At 37.8% G+C, this 8845-nt stretch overlaps 1 long non-coding RNA gene across 1 annotated transcript; it reads right to left on the minus strand.

Moving 5' to 3' along the window:
• Positions 1–2328: 2328 nt before the first annotated feature.
• On the minus strand, positions 2329–4276 carry LOC140824591 (uncharacterized). The gene is made up of 2 exons (XR_012116384.1): positions 4109–4276; positions 2329–2525 (listed from the first exon to the last, which is right to left on the minus strand). It is a non-coding gene; the product is annotated as an uncharacterized lncRNA (long non-coding RNA).
• Between the last annotated feature and the right edge of the window lie 4569 nt (positions 4277–8845).

The raw sequence follows: 8845 nt of genomic DNA on the forward strand, positions 1-8845 counted from the left end.
TTGTTAAATTTTGTCTGTCAAAATCCCAGCGGGATTATGAACCTGACGGCTCTGATACAACTTACGTGTCACGCCCCGTATCCGAAGCTTCGGTGACATCCTGGCATTGTTTAACAATTACTTGAAAACAATTAAGCCTCGTATCGAAATGCCAAAAACCAGTCTTTTCATAAATTAAACATTGTCTTTACATTGACAATAGAGATGAAAATACTTCAGAGTAGCAATTGCGGAAACTGAACAAAAGAGAATTAAAGTCTTGATTTCTTGTATCCTGCTTGACGACTATCATCTCTAGAAGGCTTCTTGTTCTTCCTCATTCAGTTGTTTTTCATTTTTATATGAAATTTGTAAGGGGTGAGTGTTTTGAGAAACGCTCAGCAAGTGGGGGGTCGATCGATTTCCAAAGATACATATAGAACTTAGTTTTCTTAAATCATCTTTTTAACATACTTTCAAAACTTATTCCCTTAACTTATCATAACAGAAACAAATCGAACATGAGACAGAAGTTTCCAGAAGATTCAAAACAATTCAGAAGCAAATCAATTCGTTTAAAAAACAGACACAACACTGTTACTCATCTCATTTCCATGGTCAAATTGTCCCAAATATGTTAGTCCTCTAAAGGGTTAGGCCAGAACACGGTTTTATACCCACCGATGGGGGCCAGACAAAACATGGTTTTATACCCACCAATGGGGGCCAGACAGAATCACAGTTCTCGTCCCATTTCAAATTCGAATCATGACAGTACGACACAGAGTTCAGACTTATCATACTTTCAGATGGATGCAGTGGAATCCAATAATTTCGAATAACGGAATAAACACATAATCGAGTAACGTCCTAGATTTGACGACTGTCCTCACTGTATCAAGAAGAGTCTTTCCAGCGTGCTTATGTCCTCACTCACACGCTCCCTGGGAAACTTCCCAGGAGGTCACCCATCCCAAAATTGCCCCAAGTCAAGCACGCTTAACTTTAGAGTTCTTATGTGATGAGCTACCGAAAAGAAGATGCACGTTCGTGATATGAGTAGTACAAATCAAATCTTTTAAGCCCTCTTCAATTGTATAGTCCATTACATTGAACAGTCTCGGAATACCTCTCATTCCCGTGTGGGTCGGTTCATTCATGTTCCCTCCACCTAGAAGCCTGCCAGGAGCCGCTCATTGTCCGTGCAACTGATGGCACCGGCGATCACCCCCCGCCCTCTTCGGCCCCGGGCCTCACATGCCCACCAGCTTCCGAACAGACTGTCATTTTCGAAAAAAAGGACACACATACAAGCATGTCATGTCGTATAAATACAAGGTTTAAAAATATAGGTAAACATACATATAAAAAACACACTCACCGAATTTGAAGATTCTTGTACAAAGTTTCCTTTCGAAAATCGAGCAGCACCTCAATGTAACCTCAGCAAATACTGTCTTCGATCGAGCAGCACCTTGACGCAGGATTTCAGCACTTGACTCCACAAAAATTCCTTTTTCTTCCTTGCTTAGTTTGGCCGAAATTTTGGAGGGGTTTTGTAGGGGTGAGGGCCGAATTTTTGTATGATTTGGTGGTGTGTTTTTCCCTCAAGTCTTGAGTGCTTTTATAGGAGAAATTATGTCCCTTCCCTTGCCCTTGGCCGTCCCCTTGGAGCCCAAGTCATGGAATAATGGTGATCATAATGGTGGTCAAAGATATGCCAAGCACAAAGAGTCATTCCTTGCACCAGTAAATGTGTCCTGGTCTTTTAGCTCCTCCCGTAGCTCCTTCATGGATTATCTCAAAGGTCATTCCTGCATACTAAGTATGTCCAAACTCTTAGCTCTTTCCTTAGCTCCTTCATTGGTTATCTCAATGGTCACTTCCTGTATAATAAGTTTGTCCAATTCTTTGGCTCATCTTTTAGCTCCATTTTTGGTCTTGTTAGGACAAATTTGGTTGAGCTTCTTTGAGTTGACAGATCGAGCCCTTGAGCTGGGATTTCACTCTTCCAGTGAAACTCTTTGATGGATGCGGTTACTTGCAGCTTGGCCTCCCGTTGAGTCAGTCTCCAAGCTTTGAAGCTACTTCCTCGAGTTAAGTTAGATGATTTATGATTTCATATTTAAGTTCTATAGTTTGAATGAAAGTTGTTGAGCTTAGATTAAGCTAAATTTCAAGTTTGTATTTCTTAAATGATTTGCTTCAGATCGAAATTTCCGTGTTCTCATGAAACGTCTCGCTCATTTTTAAAATTCTACTGGACATTTTTTTTAAAAATAAAAGCTTCGCATTTTATAAATAACATTTAAAAATTATCTTAAATATTTGACAATAAAAATAGCGCAGTTTTAAAATTTTCAAACTCCTCAAAAATCAAACGTAAACGAATAAAAATTTTAAAATCATCAACGTATAAAAACATTCATCTCCTTTCAATTTTATAAATCATAGTGTGGAAAACATGCGGTCCTCAGGTCGTGTCGCCGCACCAGGCCTGCCTACTCAGAGTTCGGTACCTCCAGTCTCCTCATCATGAAGTTCACCTGCATCACACACGCCTAGTGAGTCTAAAGACTCAACACACCTGTACCAGGAGTAACGAGTACATATACAGGCACACAACAGTGAAAAATATCATATTCAACATAACTTTCATGAACTTAAGAAAAACATGAACACAAACGTGTCGAGTAAAATCATGTCATGTCAAACCATGTCATCTCATATCATCATATACGTGTCAAAACAGCTCATCATGTCATCATAAACATAAAAATTTTCTTTTAATTGAATTCAGTTCATTAGTTGTGACTTTCGTATCAGCTCCTATCGTATCATCTCTATTAGATGGATCCATATATAAAACCGTGGTATCCGACGGCAGGGGATATCAGCGACAACATTACCCGCCCACAGAGCCCGGGCCTCAGCTCATCATATCTCATGTCATCGAATACATATACATCGTCAGTCACAACCAATTCACATCCTTCAAAAATATCATCATTTTCATCACTTAATAAAAACATGCATATGTGTAACTTTTCCTTTAAACCAAGCATGCAACGTATTTATCATAATTGTGTAAAAATCATAAATATGATGCATGAACATTTAAAATTTCATATATTTGTGCTCAGGACGCTGCCAGAACCAAAATCTCACCCCGGGTGCAAAATGACCATTTTGAGCCTGAAAACCCAAAAATTATCGTTTCACTCCTGACCTCTAGAATTGACCCGAAGCTTACCAAACTCTTAAAATGTCCCAAAACATAATTAAAAGTATTCCTACACGTAAACTCAATTCCAATATCAAACTTAACCGATACGTTTTAAAACTTGGATCGGGATCCTGATTTTAACCCGAATTAACCCGAAACTTAATCAATTTTTTTCCCACTTGAACCATAATTTATACCACTCCTTCTAAACCAACTACCACTTAAATTAAGTCCTTTAATTCCCTAAATCTTCAGCCATTACCTTCTGTATTCCTTAAAGTCTCGGCCACCCCCCATTTGTGCAAATCAACAACCTACCCATGGTTCCTAATTTTGAATGCAAATCAACAACCTACCCTTTTAAACTAAGCCAAACCAATTCACAAATCCCGCTGCAACAACCACTTGCAAAGCCAACCGAAAACTAACACATCCTCACCCCTTTAAAAATTCGGTCCACTCCTATCATCCATCACGTGTCTAGCATTTAAGGTCCACCGATCAAAACTTATAAATCTCCTAAACCTAACCTAACCGAAGCATGAATTTGATGAGCAACCTGAACACCTACAAAGATCGAGCCTCTCTCCCCAAGTCACGATTTACCCGTTACCAACCCAAACTCACCGATCCAGCATATACTTCCCACCCTCTCGACCATCCACGCCTCCAGAAGCTATACTACTCGAAACTTTAACAGAAACGACCCTGAAGCACTACACCAGCACCCTCTTTACAACATAGATCACAGAAAACGTGAGTGGTGAACCCATGATGCATGTATTTGAATAAAAAAACTGAAAAATTCCCTGTGCATTGCTGGATCGAAAAATCCTCATACATATACATTCACACGATATTATAAGGCATGGATGATGCAGAAATAATGGTACAAATGCGTGCCTTGATGAGTGGAAGAACAAAAAACGTTGCAAACGAAGGCCCGGGAGAAGTTTTCTTTACAAACACAAGCCAAAAACCTATGCTTTCAGCTGCTGGTGAAGAAACTGAAGGGAGGGGTTCTGAAAATGAGAGTGTCGGCTGTAGGAGATTGTGATTAGGTAAGAGGGTGTTTAGGGTTTGAAAAAATAGTTAAATAAAAGGTTAATGGGCCCTAACCTTGTTAATTAAAGTTTAAAAGGATACTTAAACTCAACAAGCTTAAAATTAGGCCCATTGAGTCCAAACGTTCTCCTGAAAAATATTTCGTGTTGAAAAATTTTTGAAATTATTAGCCGAACCCTTAAAAAAATCCCATGATTTGATAAAATTTGCGTACCATATATGGACTCCCTCTGGAGCCTTGGGCCGTATATGGGCTCCCTCTGGAGCCTGGGCCCTCATGTCATCCCCACAATATCATATATATCTTTTGTCACAATCTATTCACATCCCTCAAAATATTTTACCATTTCTTTAAAAATCATAAAATAAGACAGTTTTCCAAAAATAGCATTTTAAACAGTATAAATTGCACAGCTTAACCATAAATCATAAAAATACATATTAACATCAAAATCATCATTTTAAATAATATAATATCATTTAATATGCGTTATGATCTTTCGGGACGCTGCCAAGCGTTTACGTATGTAACGCCCCGAAAATTTAAAGGTCCACGCGAACCACACGCATGCAATTATTAAATTACTTTGTATCTTAATTAAATGTTTTAATTGCATTATTTAATTATGTTGTTAATATTTGCATGTTTAAAATATATTTTTCTACGTGGTTGCATTAAAATGTATTTTTAAAGGTTATTCGAGTTGCGATCGAGGAACGGGGACCGAGGGCTGAAAAATGTAAAATATTTTTATTAAATGATTATTTTTAATTATTTAAAAATATGGTCGATGCTTTTTATTATTTTTGAAAATAAGGGGTTTTGAGGTGATTTTATACGCCGGGACGTAAATTTTATCAGTGTTGGTTTTTCAACTAAAATGCGAACTTTTTGGCAACCAGGCTAATAAATTCACAAATTTATTTAAAATAAAATCTTGTTGATATTTTATTAAATTCTAATTAAGGTTAATGGGCTTAATTTAGTGGCCTGATAGGCCTAAGCCTAGTTAGCAATTTTAATTAGCTATTTAAAATTATTAATCAACCAAAACCCTACAATTCTTTACAAGCAATCGGCCACCCTAAATTATTTCTGAAAAACTCTCCCTCACCCCCACACTCAAACCTCACGGCACACACACTCACAGATTGTAGGATTTTCGAAGGTGCAAGCAAGATCAAGCCAAGGTTCACGTCCCGTTCTTCGTCGTCAACATTTATTCGAGCGTTTATTACGGCAAAGGCACGTCATATCCTCTTTTTACTCATCATCACACCATATTATGATTTTATGCATATTTTGTATGAAGAACAAGTAGCATGTTGTCTATCTTCGAAATTTATGGTGTATGAGCTTTAAAACTTGAAATTTTTATCCCAAAATCATGTATTTGTATGGAGTAAGGGGCTGCCATGATATAGGAATAGACCAACATGTTTTCTCGTGGGTTTGGACCCCAAACCAAGTACACACCCACGTGCACCAGACCCACAAGAGATAAAAAAACGTTTCTGCAATAAAATTACATTGGGGGCTCGGGTTTTATGTTTGGAGGGCTGGGCTTGGTTCGGCTGCAACCAGGGGCTAGCCATGTCCGTGATTGAGTCCAGGGCTAGAGTCCTAGCCATGCTTAGGCAGGGAGGTTTGGCTCGGCCTGGGGGCTCTGAGCTTAGGTAGGTCAAGAGGTTAAGGTCCTAGGAGAGTGCTTGGGGGGCTGGTTCAAGGGGTGGCTTGATGATTGGGAGGCCAGCAACAGAAAACGTGAGGGAAGCATGGTATACGTGAGAAGTGCTGTCACGGGTCAGGGCTTTGGGCGCGAGTTCGAGGGTCTGGTCGTGGTCTATCGTGGTCTATGGAAGGTTAGGGTCTGGTTGGGCCAAGTGTTTAACAGCTGGTAGTGTCCTAGAAGGAGGAGGAGTCCTATTGTGCCAAAACACTACACACGTACACATGCATGTAAATTGGGTGAGTTTCCAGCAAGTGTTTGGTCGGGCTAGGGGTTGGTTTTCGGGCTGGGCCTGAACAGTAGGGTCCCTAGATGGGTTGGATAGGTTTTGGCTTGAGGCGGCTTGGGCGTGGCTCGGGTAAATTAGGAGATAGCTCGGTGCATTTGATTAAGTGTCAAAAACAAAATTTAAAGAAGGAAATTTGAATCCATGGGTCCGCGGGGGTGGCTCATGACTTGGAAGGGTAGAATAAATCATAAAAATGTAATGTTAAAAATTTGGTATCAAAATAATGAGTTTTAGATTTAATCGGGATTTTATCGCCTCACGAAACGCTAATTAACGAATTAATTGAAACGCATAGTTGTTAGCTTTATAAAATTATGAAAAATTAGTTTTAAGCTTAAATAATTATTAGAAGTCTAAGTTTTCAATTTGGGAATTTTATATTAAGGTTTGGTTTAATACGGGATTAAAACGGATTAATACCTCACATTTAAAGATTTATTTAAAAGTCCTCGATTTATGCTAAATAAAAATATGAGAAAATTCATGTAGGATTAAATAATTATTTAGGACATGTTAGAGTTAATGAAATTAAGAAAATGACAAAAACGAGAAATTTTACGTCCAGGGGTAAAACGGTCATTTTACACCTAAAAATTAGTAAACGTCATGGCAGTGTCCTGAATGCTGTTTTACATGTTAATGTGATTATTTTAAATGTTTATGAATTTTCATGATGTTAAAATGTTGATTTTTAATGTTTATGATTTAATATGTTAAAATGTTATTTTAAACGATTATGGATTTTTATAACAAAACGATAACGTTAAAATATATGTTGCATGCTTGTTTTTAAAAGAAAAATGATATTAAATGTTTAAATTTTTATAAAGTGATGAGAATATGAAACGTTGAAGGAAGTGAAGTAATTGTGACTAATACGATGATATGTTGGAAATTTCGTGAGGGTTATGGTCCCAGTGGGAGCCCGACGATCGTGTTTCCTTGGATACAGATATATATATATATATATATATATATGTATATGATGATATGTTAATACGCAAGGCCAAGGCCCAGTTGACGGGTGAGAGTGTCGCTGGTGTCCCCGCCGCCCAGTACTGTGGTTATATGTAGATGGATCCATCGCCCAACACATAGACGTAGACGTAGACGAACACGAAAGCCACAATTAACGATCTGAATTCAAGAAAGGAAAAAGGAATACGTATATGTTGATGATGATATGAATACGTTGATGATGATATGAATATGAATATGTTTATGTTTATATGAAAATGTTTATGCATAATATTATGAAAATGTTTTTATTTAAAAGTTTTATGCATCATGAAAATGTTTACGAAAATGTTATGTTTATGTTTATACATCTTCATGAAAACGATAATTAAGTACAAGTATTTTTCACTGTTATATGTTAATGGTATTACGTATTACTCATTATGAAGAATATGACGTGTTGAGTCTTGAGACTCACTAGGTGTGATTGATGCAGGTGATTATGATAATAATGTTTATGGAGGTCTTGATGGTTGACTTGACTGGACTGAAGGTGCACATAACCCGAGGACCGACGCTAGTTTTCCGCACTAGTTATTATTTATGATTTTAAGTAATGTTAAAGATATTTTTACGTCTTTTATTTATGTTATGAGAGATTTTTGAGAGGTTATAGTATGGGCTATACTTTTCAAATAATGTTTTTAGGTTGGCAAAATGTTTGACGATTTTATGCTTTAAAATATTTTCCTTTGGATTTTTAAATGGCAGTTGGATGTTTATTTTTAAAATGATGTCAAAAATATTTTATGGTTCGGCCGATGCTAAGCGAGGTTTAAAAAAAAAATTCTAGTACATTTTAAAATAAACGATAAAGGGCAGACGTTTCAGCGTATTTTCCTAGTGTAAAATTACCGTGTTGTCCCAGGACGTAAAAATTCTCGAATCTATCTTTTTCTCACTTTTAATGACATGGGATTACCTTCAATAATTATTTAAGCTTAAATATAATTTTTCATTATTTTAGAAAGCTTAAAACTAGGCTTTTTGGTTAATTTTTTAATTAACGTTTCGTGAGACGATTAAAATCCTGGATAAATCCAAAACTAATTATTTTGATCCAAAATTTTAAACATAACATTTTTATTATTTGTTATACTCTTGTGAGCCATGAACCATGAACCACACCCGTGGACTCATGGTTCTAATTTTCCATATTAAATTCGAAATAATGACCCTCATTCGAACACACCGAGCCAACTCCCAAAATACTCGAGCCACGGTCGAGACGCCTCGAGCCAAACCCAAGCCAACCCACCTAGGCACCCTCCTGATCAACCCCAGTCCATAGAACCTAGCCCTAGCTCTCTCAAACTCACCTGAAACTTGACCCAAGTTATGCATGTGTGTGTTGTGTGAGACTCCATGCACTTCTAGGACACCTAACCCAACTAGGAAACTTCCAGCTGGTTAACCATCAACCCCTCTTGACCCTTACTGACCCTAGACCAGTCCCAGACCCGAGCCACCCCCAGCCCGAGCCCCTGAGCCACGCACAAGCCGCCTGAACAGTCCAGCAGCCTGTGCGTCCCCTCACTG

Source organism: Primulina eburnea, chromosome 2 (assembly GCF_022965805.1).
Source record: "Primulina eburnea isolate SZY01 chromosome 2, ASM2296580v1, whole genome shotgun sequence".
Classification (NCBI taxonomy): Eukaryota; Viridiplantae; Streptophyta; class Magnoliopsida; order Lamiales; family Gesneriaceae; genus Primulina; species Primulina eburnea.